At 44.5% G+C, this 13,225-nt stretch overlaps 1 long non-coding RNA gene across 1 annotated transcript; it reads left to right on the forward strand.

Moving 5' to 3' along the window:
• The first annotated feature begins 928 nt into the window (after nt 1–928).
• LOC139080758 (uncharacterized) lies at nt 929–8,451 on the forward strand. The gene is made up of 2 exons (XR_011535499.1): nt 929–5,127; nt 6,197–8,451. It is a non-coding gene; the product is annotated as an uncharacterized lncRNA (long non-coding RNA).
• The last annotated feature ends 4,774 nt before the right edge of the window (nt 8,452–13,225 follow it).

A 13,225-nucleotide genomic window follows, 5' to 3' on the forward strand; every position in this document is an offset into this window, starting at 1 on the left:
GTCCCAGCCTGCTAGGAGCTTAATATACAGTTGGGCAAATAGTACGTTCAGAAGAAATTATGGTCTGTACAAGGAAGGAAACGAGAAATGCCCCATAAATGGTGCAGACGGTGAGGAAGGAAAGATTATATCCGATAAGGGTCTGAGCTGGCTGTGGAGGATGTTGACAGGTGGGAAAGCAAGGCAGGGGCTCCCAGGATGGCTGAACGGTATGAGCAACCACCCAGAGCAGGAAATGAAAAGGGCATGCAGAGGGTTTAGAGCATTGGGCTGGAATGGTGACTTTGTAAACAAGAGGGTAAGCCTGGCAAAGGAGCTTAGAGGCCTTGACTGAACACAACCAGTTACTAGAAGTTTAGCAGGAAGCAACATTTTCAAAACCAGGTTTCCAGAATGAGAATCTAGAACGCAAGGCTGAGACCTCTAGTGATTGCTAAGTAGCAGGTGGAAATATACCAGCCAGAGGTCGGGCACTGGCTGGTGTATTTTTTATTTAAGCTTTTAAAAACCCAATATTTATTCCTTTTAAAATTCTCAAGAGGCTTTAAAAGGGTCCAAAGGCCTAAAGATACCTAGGTTTCGGATAAGATTATAGGCAGGCGCTGCTTGTTGCTTTCTCCGTTGCTAAAACCTAAATTTCGACCTGTTCAACTCTATACCTCTATGATTCTTCTAGTTGAGAGTGGTGAGTTCCTCTGACTTTTGGCGTACTTCCTCAAAGCTTACCACTCCAATAGCAGTGAGAAAAACAGTCACGGTAGCCATCATTGTCATTGCAAGGGAGGAAGTTTTAGGATTCGAGGAGAAAGCTGCCACAGCAATTCCAAAAGTCAAAATTATTAATCCAGTAAAGAAGAAAAAGAACCACTTGCAGAATCTATAAGAATACTTTTCTTGGATTATTCTCTGCACTGAGGTCCGCTGACCATAAGCTTGAGGTGCCGAGATCATGTTGCATCTTAGCTGGTATTAAATGTCAGAACGGAACCATGGAGGAAAGACGGTGAAGAAGGAAGAAACGGGACTGAGGCCTGATGATGTGGGAGGCACAGACAAGGCAAAGAGGGACCTAGTGCTGGAGTGGACTATTATCCACTGCAGAAGTTCAGAACTTGCTCAAGCGGCTGGTTGAGTGGAGGGAGAAAGTGGGACAGTGGCTATGCTGAGTGTCAGGGGCCTTCGGAAGGTCTGTTGGGAATGATTGAAAGGCCATGAAAAAGGTCTTTCTAGAGGGCTCAGAGCTGAAGACATGGATCTGAGAGTCGCCAGGATTCCTAGATGACAACTATTTCACTCGTGTCCTATATGTCCTAAAGAAAAAAGTACATAGATGCTCAGGGGGAAAGTGTGTATCAGATACACACGGGGTTATGCTTTAAGTTTCTATGATGGGAAGAAACACATGCATGTGTTGTGGGTGTATTATTTATGGTAATAGAAAATCTCCCAGTGAAAGAGTCTGGTGCTACTGCTGTCCTCTGCCACTCTTGTACGTCCCATTCAGTTTCTCCTCTATTTATTGATCGATTTATTCAACAATTACTCAGGGAGTGCCTGCTCTGGGTTGAGGATACCATGGTGAAGAGGAGCAATGTAGTCCCTCCCTCCTCCTGCCTATCAAAGGCAGATGCTTAAATGATCCATTGAGATGGGGCAGCAAAATGCAAGACCAGGGGTGCTGTGGAGCATAGGAGGCCATTGAAGACATTGCAGGTCATTCTTCATGGTCCACCTTCCCCCATGCGTCTCCCTTCTCTCCGCTTCTGCATTCGATTTCATTTCATGAGTAGAGAATTTACCCCGCCCGTGTTTCTGCAGTTTCCAGAACAGAAAAAAATGAAATCTCCTCACACTAAACCCCCCAAAGAGTCTCAGAAGGTCAAGACCCCGGGATGTCCTTGGTCTTCTGCGGTGGATGTTACACCGCTTGCTTTTGTGTGCGTCCAGAGCAGAGCGCTGTGTGAGTGCGCTGGGGACCGCGCTGTGTGTCACACCTCCGCGGAAACCCAGCTCGCTCAGCCGCCTGGTACCCCGCCCGCCCGCTACAGTCAAGGCTGCGGGCAGAGGGAGGGAGGAGGCAGGCCAGTAAAAGAGAATGTTCTGTATTGTGGCATGCAACACAGAGAGCCACACGCTGTACTTTTTAATCTCGGTGCTGGGAACTGTGACCTGAGGGTTTGACGCCTACGTCTAGTTAGGATCAGGCTAGAATCCCCGCGTTTAGAGCCCGAGACAGTAACTCCATTAGAATGCCCCCATGTTCCTTCTGTTGAGTCCTGTCTTCCGTGTTATCTGCCAGCTGTGTGGTTAGCTTGGAGCTGTGTTATCGGGTAGACCAGAAAGCCCAAGTGACTCCAATTTCCTCTTCAACTGGAATTCACAGGGAGGTGTTCGGCGGCTCTTTCATTTAAAGTTATAACCTTCAAGGAGCAAGGAAGAGACAACAAGCATCACACCTTTTGCATCCTTAAATTACATCCCAGCTGAGATGCTCACCAGGATTCCCCGGCATCCTTTTGTCCCTGGCACTGTAGCGTGCTGTGCTGCTCTGAGCCCATTTCACCCATGTGGAGAGCCAGGCAGGGAACCGTCAATGTCTTTCTGGGGCTCGTGTCCTGCTGTGGCGCCTGCTGTCTTCGTCCTTTTCCTCTTGGGCCGGACAGCCAGCCAGCCTCTGCTGTGGGCACCTGTGAGCTCAGATCTCCCCTCTGGTTCCACAGGGACCAACAGCAGGAACCCAAAATGTCCCCAGGCAATAAGTCCCTTGGTGTGAGCTATGCTTTATTGGTCAGTGTCTCCTCCTGCTGTTCCTCCCTTGGCCCTGGGGAGGTGAGCTGAGCAGTATTTCACGCTTATGTTAAAGGTCACGAAAATCAGTTCCCACAGGTCCGTTTTACCCCAGCACGGACCTGGCTAGCAGCATCAGTGTCACCGGGAGCTGGTCAGAAGCACAGAGTCTCTGGCCCTTCCTAGACCTGTGGATCAGTCTGCATTTTACTAGGGTCCCAGGTAATTACTGTGTTCCATGAAGTGTGACAACTGTGGTTTCAGGTGATACACTGAGGGCCACAGAGCTGGGCAGTCCCCTGGCCCATGTAACACCCTCCCCCTGTCCTTCTGGAAGGAAGGCCCAGAAATTTCTTTACTGCTGTACACGTCTCCAGTCAGACAGATCAGGACTAGGGTCTATATCTGGGACACAGACCCAGGTATATTCAGAAGCCCTGCAACGGCAGCCGAAAGGCTGAGTCTGACCAGTAGGGACAGACGGGGCGGGGTGGGTGAGACCAGCCACGAACCCACAGGCCAGGGTGTCAGGGTACCAGCAGAGAATGCAGAGTCCTGGGTTCGAATCCCAGCCCTGTGGCACCCTGATTTCCTGACCGTGCCTCACTGCCCTCACCTGTGGCAGGCGAGCCAATGCATACGAAGGGCTTAGAAGTATGTCTGGCACGCTTGAAGGTCTCCAAGGTCTAGCAGCTGTCACTCGCTGAGAAGCCCCTGAGGCAGGTGAGATGCCTTCGGGCCTGGTCAGGGAAGCAGCTGACTCGCTGGCTGGCCCAGGGGCCATTCTCCCTGACTCGTCCTTCCTTATGGCCTCCTATTCCGAGCTCCCCTTGGATCCAACATTCCTAGTACGTGGCTGCGTTCCCTGGGTTTGGCTGCCTGTGAGCTGCTGGGGGAAGAGAGACCCTGGTTAAACAGCACTGGATTCCCTCGCATGAGAGGGAATCACCCTACAAGCATTTTCAGCTGTTGTACAGCCCTTGCAAAGCTAGCAGACAACATGACCCATGGCCTCCTTTCCAAGGCCAGGACGATAATGACAAAAAATGTTTGGCATTGAGTCTCACTGAGAGAAAGGTTAGATGGGGTTGAGGAAGGGGCAGGAGAGCTCTGCGGACCTGCAGGAGGAACCCTCAACTCTGCCTGACTCAGACTCCCGGCCTGGAACTCCCTCCAGGATGGCCCCGGATGGCCCTGCGATGCAGAGGAGGCCAGCGAAGAGAATGGGAGATCGGGCCTCCACGATGCTGCCTGGACCACGTTGGTCTATTCTGCAGAGACTCATGCTCTCCTCGGTTGTCCCATATGTTTCTGTACCAGCTGGGGTGATGCTAGCCACTATAACGAATAGACCACAGCATTGCAGCCCCTTACCACACTACAAGTCTATCCATCACTTGAGGATGTAGCGATGTCCCTTCTCATCGGGCAGCATTCCACACGATGATTCGGGGATCCAGGGCCCCATGGGTGGTGGCCCTGTTGTCCCCCTGGCCCCTTATTGCTGGGCTTCATCATTTTGGGTGCCATGGACCTCTTTGGGTGGTCTGATGAATGGGCTTTTTCTCAGAATAATGTCTTTAAACTAAACATAAACTAAAACACACAGGATAACGAAGAAGGCAACATGAAAACGTGATTTCGAGGAGTAGCAAAATCACCGATCCTGACACAGCCACCATGTTTTTCCACCTGCATTCATAATTGAAGGAAATACTGAAAATCAGAGAGAGGTTGGTTAGTACAAATAAAGACATAATTTTTTTTTCCCATTCGAGTTCACGGGCCCCTCCTTGAACTCTGACCCCAGGTTTAGACGTCCAACCAAGAGTCACGGGAGAAGGGCAGGTGAAAGGCTCAGCCACTTCTTGACGCCTCTGCTGGAAAGGACAGCCACCCGTTCACATGCATCGGCCAGAACCATGGACAGGGCCCGGTCTACCATGTGGGCGTGAGGAACGCTCTCTGTCTAGAGAGTCTCTGGTTTCAGCATCTCGTGTCTGTTGTGTCCCCAAAACATGGGTGTTGAGTGACGGACCCAGCCTATCCCCTCTAAACTCTGGAAGGAAAAATTAAATTTGGGGGCCTGCTCATGTTGGCCCATAAACCCACCAAAAGCTGTTCTCAGTAATATCTGTTGATGCAAATAATCAATAACCCGTTTATAGATTAGAAAGATAGAGCGATGTTTTCATCAGAATTGAACAGTTTCTGGGCCTTTTCAGAACTGCAGCCGCTCTGTGCTCCCTCTGCCACCACCTCTGTCCCCTGTCCCTCTGCACGGGAAGTGACACTGGGACGAGACTTCCTAGTATGCAGGAATCGCTGGCGATGAATCAGGTTGGTACTCCAGGCATCAGGCCAGCTTCCACCCACGTTATGTGTTAGACGAACATTCTTGGAGGCATTAAGCTCTGCCTGCGAGGGGAGAAGCTCCTGTCAAAGGGAGGAAGATGCAGGGGTGGTTGTAAGAACACACCCCAGGGGGCTGATGCTTTAACTCTCACTCCCTGTTTCTTTGCATGCCGAGACTGCAAATCTGTCTGTCAACACGGAGAACAGGAGCTGGGAGCTGTAGCTTGAACACAAGGTCTCATTTGGATTAATTTCCTGGGGCTGTACTAACAAATTACCACAAACTGGGTGCCTTAGAATAATGGGAATTTATTCTCTTCCAGTTCTGGAGGCCAAAAGTCCAAAATCAAGGTGTGGGCAGAGCTGGGCTCTCTCTGAACGCTCCAGGGGAGAATCCTTCCTGCCCCTTCCAGCTTCTGGTGGCTCCAGGCATTCCTTAGCTCGTGGCTGCATGAGTCTAGTCTCTGCCTCTGTCTTCACATGGCTTCTCCTCTGTGTGTCTGTGTCCAGAGTTCTCTCTTCTTATAAGGACATCAGTCATTGGAGAAAGGCCCACCCTCATCCAGTATGACCCATTTTATGACATCTGCAAAGACCGTATTTCCAAATAAAGTCAGCTTCATAGGTTCCAGGTGAACCTGAATTTGGGGGAGGGTACCCTTCCACCCAGCACTCAACACCAACACCGGTTTTCAGTTATTCTTACGTGGGGGTGGGCATGCACGTGTGTACCTGTGTGCACTGTGTTTATCTCCTACTAACTGAGCTGAACATGCCCATGCCTTTAAAAGATAAAATATGAGCTCTATTTCTCTTTGGGCTGCTTCAGTTGCCCATTTCCCCCTCCAAGCGGAGGTCATACTTTCAGAAGAAAGTGAGCAATAGTGATAATAACAGAAGGATGCTATTTTAGCAATCGTGTTTTCCTGTGCTTTCAGAACAGACAGGTCTTCAGCCAACGCTTTCTTAGGACCAATTCTTTTACAGGAGGGTGTTTGCTGGAAAGTAGAATGGAAGGATCTCAATTAATTTTACCCTTATTTTCTCTCTTCAGAAAAGAGCAGAGGGTCTCTTGTTTCCATGTTCTTCAGCTGGGACCACAGGCATGAAGAAATATTCTGGATGAGAGACAGATGATTTGAGTTTTCGTTCTGCCACAGACATGAGTGATCCTGGGCAAGTCGCGGAACCATCCTGAATGTGGAAGTGAAATTGGTAAAGCAGGGCTAAAATCCAGACAAGTGGGGCTCAATAAAGTAATGCTGAGTTGGAACGGGCTTTGTGAGGTACAAAGTTTCACCTGACGCCCCGCCAGGCTAGAAGGCAGGAGCTCAGTCTCTGCTTGTTCAACATTTCTGAGGACCTACTGAGTTGTCCTTCCCTGGGCCCTGGGCATGCAGAAAGAAGAAGGCATATCTCCCGCCTTGAGGGGATCACAGCCACATGCGGAGGACAGCCATGCAAACAAGCAAACCCAGTGCTGCTTCCCGCCCTCCCGACTCCTTACTGCAGGGTGTCCTCGTCAAGTGACATTTCTTCTGCGACTGTATGTCTCCGCTCAGAGACCCCATGCAACGCTTCAGATGAAAAGCCTTTAAATTCCAGCGTCACGTTATCAATCCTTATGCCTGTATCATACTATGTTGATTACTGCTGTTTTATGGCAAATCCTCAAGTCAGATAGTTTAAGCCCTTCAACTTGGTTTTTCTCTTAAGGGATTTCTTTGGATATTCTAGATCCTTTGAATTTCCATATAAACTTTAGAATCTGCTTACCAATTTTTTTTTTAAAGATTTTATTTTTCCTTTTTCTCCCAAAGCCCCCCGGTACACAGTTGTGTATTTTTAGTTGTGGGTCCTTCTAGTTGTGGCATGTGGGATGCCGCCTCAGAATGACTTGACCAGCAGTGCCGTGTCCACACCCAGGATTCGAACCGGTGAAATCCTGGGCTGCTGAAGCAGAGCGCTCAAACTTAACCACTCAGCCGTGGGGCTGGCCCCACCAATTCTTATTTTAAAAATCTGCTGAGATTTTGATTGTGACTGAGTTACTGAGCTGAATGTATAGATCAATTTGAGAAGAACTGGCATCTTAACAATATTGTCTTCCAATCAACGAATATGATGTATCTCTTCATTTACCTGGATTTTCTTTAATTTCTCTTAACAATGTTTTATAGTTTTCAGTGTAGACGTCTTTTACATCTTTTACTAAATTTATGCTTAAATATTTTACGTTTTTGAGGGGATTGTAAATGGACTTGTTTTAAATTTAATTTTTCAATTATTTGCTACAAATATATACGTATGGATTTGTTTATTAACCTGATAAACTACCACTATTTTAAATTCACTTATTAGTTATAGTAATTATTTCATAGATTCTTTAGGGTTTTCTACATACACAGTCATGTCACCTGCAAATAGAGACAGCGTTTTTTCTTCTCTTGTATCCTTGTGCCTTTTATTTCTTTATCTTACCCTACCGCACTGCCTGGAACCACCAGGACAATGTTGAAGACAAGTGGTAAGATAAGGCATCCTTGTCTTTTTTTTTTTATCTTAAAGGGAAAACACATAACAATTTATCATTAAGAATAGTATTAGCTATAGATCTTACACAGATGCTTCTATCAGATTGAAGAAGTTTCCATTAATTTCCAAGATTTTTCTTAAAAATCATGAACAAACATTGAACTTTGTCAAATGGTTCTTCAGAAGCTATTAAAACAATTATGTGTTTTCTTTTTTTTTTAAATTAACTTAGAAATTACTTTTTTTACGTCTTGTTTGCTAACGTGGTGATTGATTTTAAAATGCTAACCCAACCTTGCATTCCTTAGACAAACCGTACTTGATAAGTATATATTCTTCTTTTCATATATGTTTAATTTATACTTGCTAGTATTTTGTTAAGAAAATTTGTGTTTATGAGGGTTATTGATCTGTGCTTTTCTTCTTATTTTGTTTTTGTTTTTATAACGTCTTTGTCAGGTTTTAGTATTAATGTTAGACAGGACTCATACAGTAATTGGAGTGGTTTTTCCTCCTCTGCTTTCTGAAAGAATTTAGGTGAAATTCATATTATTTTTTTCTAGAATATTTGACTGAATTCACTTGGAAACCATCTGGGCCAAATATCAAAAACCTTTTTGATATTAATTCTGTTACTTTAATAGATATAGGGTTATTCAGATTTTCTGTTCGTCTGTGCCAATTTTGAAAGTTGGTTTTTTTTTTTGGACATTTGTCTATTTCATCTAGGTTGTAGAATTTGTTGGAATAAAGTTGTTCATACGACTCTTATTATCCTTTTAATGTCTATAGGATCTGTTGTGATAACCCCTCTGTGTTTCATTTTGGATAATTTCTATTGATATATCTTCAAAGTTCATAGATATTTTCTTCTGCAGTGTCTAATCTGTTTTTAATCCCATTCAATGTGTTTTTCATTTCAGATATTTTATTTTTTCATCTACAGAAGTCCCCTTCAATCTTTTTTATAACTTTTGTTTTTCTCCTCATTACATTCATGCTTTTTTCTCCTTTTTAAACATATCCTATATATTTACAATAGCTGTTTTTATATCTTTTTTATTATTACTATCATCTCTGTCATTTTTCTTTTTAAGATTGGCACCTGAGCTAACAACTGTTGCCAATCTTCTTTTCTTGCTTCTCTCCAAAGCCCCATAGTATATATAGTTGTATATTCTAGCTGTGAGTGCCTCTGGTTGTGCTATGTGGGACGCCACCTCAGCACAGCCTGACGAGCGGTGCCATGTCTGTGCCCGGGATCCAAACCAGCAAAACCCTGGGCCACTGAAGCAGAGTGCACAAACATAACCACTCAGCCATGGGGCCGGCCCATCTCTGTCATTTCTGACTCTATTTCTTCAATGATTTTTCTATTGATTATGGGTCATATTTTTCTGTTTCTTTGCATGGCTGACAATTTTTGGTTGGATGGTGGACATTTTAAATTTAACATTGTTGGATGCTGAATTTTGTTGTATTAATGTTGTTGAGTGTTGTTTTGGGATGCAGTGTATGGTTTCTTATAATCAATTTAATCTCTTTAAAGCTTACTTCAAAACACCGAACATGGGTTCAGGTCAGCCTTCAGTCTATGGCTAATTTATGCCCATCACTAAGGCCTTTCTTGAGGACTTTACTGATGCCCGTGCATTAGGAGGCCTTTCTACTCAGCTCATGAAAACATGAACTATTCTCCGCCCTGTGCATGCTCCACGGATTGTCCCACCTGCTTCTTTACGACGGTCCTTTCTCTGGCCTCTGATACTTTCCTTATATACATGCACAGATCAGTATCAGCCACATTTTCAGGGTGCTTCTTTTCATATTTCTGGAGCTCCATCTTCAGTGACTTGAAAACCAGAAACTCTAGCTGCCTTGCTCTTCCCAAATTCCAAATTCTGTCTCCTCAATTCAAGGAGGATCACAAGGCTCTGTCTGGACCGCTTCCTGCTCTGTCACCCAGAAACTCTCTCCAGGCAGGAATGTGGGATGTCACCTTATCTGTTTCACTTCTCTCAAACAAATGGTCAATGGGATCTCTGTCCTGAGCTGAAATTTAAAATGTCCAGCATCCAATCAAAATGATCAGCCATGCAAAGAATCAGGAAAATATGACACATAGCCATTGTTTCACATATTTTGAAAAATATATTTGCTTCATAAATCTTCTCCTTTAAGATAGGAGGGTAAATCCCACCTCTGTTACTCCATCATGGCTGGAAACAGAAGTCTCTGTGGGTTTTCAATCAGAGTTTTTAGCTGTACCATACCGTGGCTGACTAGAAATAGTAAAACAAGAAACTCACCATGTGGTATTTCTTTCTTCCAAATTTTGTCTTCCTTCCAAAATCTGCCTGATTTTGTTTACTCAGAGCCTTGGGTAGTTGTTTTTGTACTTTGTACATAGTCCATGATTGTTACTTTCAGGAGGCTGGTCCGTTAAGAGATGAAACCAAACTTTATCTTTTCTTTAAAAAAGATGCAGTTTACTTAATCCCTAACATTATCCCTATCAATACTGTCAACCAACGTAAAAATCCCTCTGGTCCATGCTCTGGTTCTTTTAGGCTGGACCCAGTCTAGCTCCAGCCTGCAGACTCTCCCAGTAAACCCATGATACTATCCTTCTCACCATCCGGTCCAGATGCATGTCTGTTTCCCGACCTTTGCTAGCCCTTGGATCACTTGGCACACAGTCCCACCTGAAAGGAGGTTTGATCGTTCTCTGATGGAAGCAGCCTTCAAGTTATAACACAATGATAATTCACATTATTAATTCATTATGCAAATTCCCAGGCACTCTGTAGGTGTTAGAGATAAAGTCAAAAAGTCAAGGTCTCTGTTCTCAAATCATTTGATTCTAGGTTAGAAGAGTGAACAGATGGGTATAAAGCATCCAGGAACAGGTGTGAAAGTAAGTGGAATGCACTTAGGTAATTGTTATAAAGGTCCTGATGAAGTCCAGTGTGGATTTAAGAGAAGTATCGTACGAATCAGCATAGGGGGGTAGGGGCTACAGACAGTTGTGTAGGCACAGGACAGTGCCAGAGGCTCCCCTGATATAACAGCCCCTCAGAGTTGTGCAGTGTAACACCCGCACAACAGCACACAACGGACTTGGAAGAATACAAAAAAGCCTCAAGGAGAAGAAAATTTTGAAGGAAGACTTGAGGGCTGAATACCCCTTTGCCAACAATGATAGAATAAATTAATCTTTGTACAGTTGGTTGTGATTTATAAAAACCCTCCGCTCTTTCACAAACATTGGCATCTATGATCCCCATGACAACATGGTGAGGCTGATAGAGGTGGAAAGATTCCCATCACTACACGCCCAACTGGGGCTCCCATTCACGAGGAAGGCCCATCATTGAGAACACCACTCTCTCAACCCAATAGGACTCATCTCCCCCAGTTATTCCAAACATTCCATGTGCTTAGCTCCCTCACCTTCTGATCCACAGCCAGCTTTCAGGGGGAGGGGGCTCTTTTGCCTCCTTCCATTTGGCATGCCCTTCCTTGCTGGGTTCCAAGTTTATACCATTTCGTGGTGTTTTGGCTGCTTGCAGAACAAGCAGGAGCTGCTCCTTCTGCAGGTCCTGGAGTTGGGGAAGCTCACGCATCACCCTGGGGCAGTGGTATTCAGACAGGTGTGGTTGTTATTGCTGTTGATGAGAATGCCAAGATTCTCATTTTTGTGGAGGAAACTGAAGCTCAGAGAAGGGAAGCCATCAACCCAGGTCACGAGATGATTAAGTAAAGCAGCCAGAGCGTGGACAGTGGGTCTTTTTACCCAAAGCCCCATGTTCTTTCCATAAGTGGATTTCACACCTTGTCCTTGTCCACACTCAGGTGGCCTGCTGAGTCATCTGCTCCGGTGGTGGTCACTGATTTCCCCCATCTTCCTGATTCTGTGTGTTGTTCTGTGAGTATCCTGAACAAGTGTGCTCTTGCCCTGATCTGGCTTAAGTGAATCTAAGCCACTTGAAAATCTTCCTCAAGGCCACACGGTAAGGTACGTTTCTGTTCTCTCAAAGATCTCTGTGAATGTTAGCACACACTTGTACACTGAGCCTGATTATCTTGAGTTGCCTGCGTTGGGTATTATTTCCAAGCCCGTCATTGCCTCCTCGTTTCTTGGAACATTTAGCTCAGATGCTAACCGTTAAAACACAACCAATAACATAAGCATAAACAAGTCTATAATTTACCCAATTACTAATTTCTCAGTTTGGGGAAATAAGTTTTGGACAGATGGTTCATTAAAATGTAGTAGAAAACATCAAAAGTGATACAGACACATAATGAAATATATGGATAATGCTTCGATTTCATGTTTAGAAAGACTCCCTCCCCCCAAGTAGGGAGAAAGGTGGAAATTTTTGTTTCTAATCAGAAAAGAAAGGGAATATTTCATAAATATGTTCACGGTAATGAAGATCTGGATTTGTCTATTTCAAATCTTGTAATAACGTGAGTTATGAAAAAGTGGTTGTTGCAAACCTTTATTGTTCACTTTACAACATTAAGTACAGTCTTTAAATTTTATGTTGTCTATTATTCCATTCCTTTGTGATTCATTCCATTATTTATGCTTAAAAAGTTATTCCCCAACCACGTCAGACAAATACTCACCTATATTTTCTTTTTTGTTGTGATTTCATATTTTACAATGAAGATTTTAATTATCCCTAACTAATTTTGTATATTTGGGAAGAGAGACTTTGAACTATTTTTTTTTTCCAAATGGTCCATTTCCCCACAATAGTCATTAAATGATCTTTTTCTTTGTAATTGCTGCTCAGTATTTTTTCTATCTAGTTTTTGTAGAATATACATTTACCTTTTTCAGCTTTTCTAGCAAGAAACATGAATATTATTTAATTTACATCAATAAATCGATCCTTTTAATGCTCTTATATTTGCTTTCATGAAAATGTGACAAAATGGAAAGTATGTTTGAGTCACGAGGATCTTTCAGGCCACTTTTAAAATCACCCACATAAGCAAAGCTCATTTTTCTTATTTGTAAGATGAACCTCGCCTTGAAAATGTTTTATTGTTGCATATAACAAGAGGCATGAGACTGTCTGGACCCATTTGCCCAGCAAGCCCACATTTGGGAATTTTCCCTAATCACACTGCTAAGCTCCGGGCACAGAGATGCTCACCCAGGCAAAGATGTGCTTCTGTGGGGAGTGACTCCAGGAACCGCAGGGAACCCTACACAGAAATTCAAAATGATTTTGAGGAGGTAATAACGTTGGAGAACATTTTTAATATGCTGTGTGCTCAAAGATGACTGCAAGAGGGGATATTCTGGGTGAGCGTTTCTTCTTAAGCTTCCTACTGCCTTCATTTTTGCTCCCGCTTCACCAGCCAAACCCACCTCCTTGCTGTCTTTCCTCCTCGACAATGCAACTGGGTACGTGCCCGAGCACATGTCTGAATGCATGCCTGAACATAGGCCTCAGTACATGCTTGAATACACACCTGAGTACAGGCCTGAACATAGGCCTCAGTACACGCCCGAGTACACACCTGA

This window comes from Equus przewalskii, chromosome 32, assembly GCF_037783145.1.
Source record: "Equus przewalskii isolate Varuska chromosome 32, EquPr2, whole genome shotgun sequence".
NCBI lineage: Eukaryota > Metazoa > Chordata > Mammalia > Perissodactyla > Equidae > Equus > Equus przewalskii.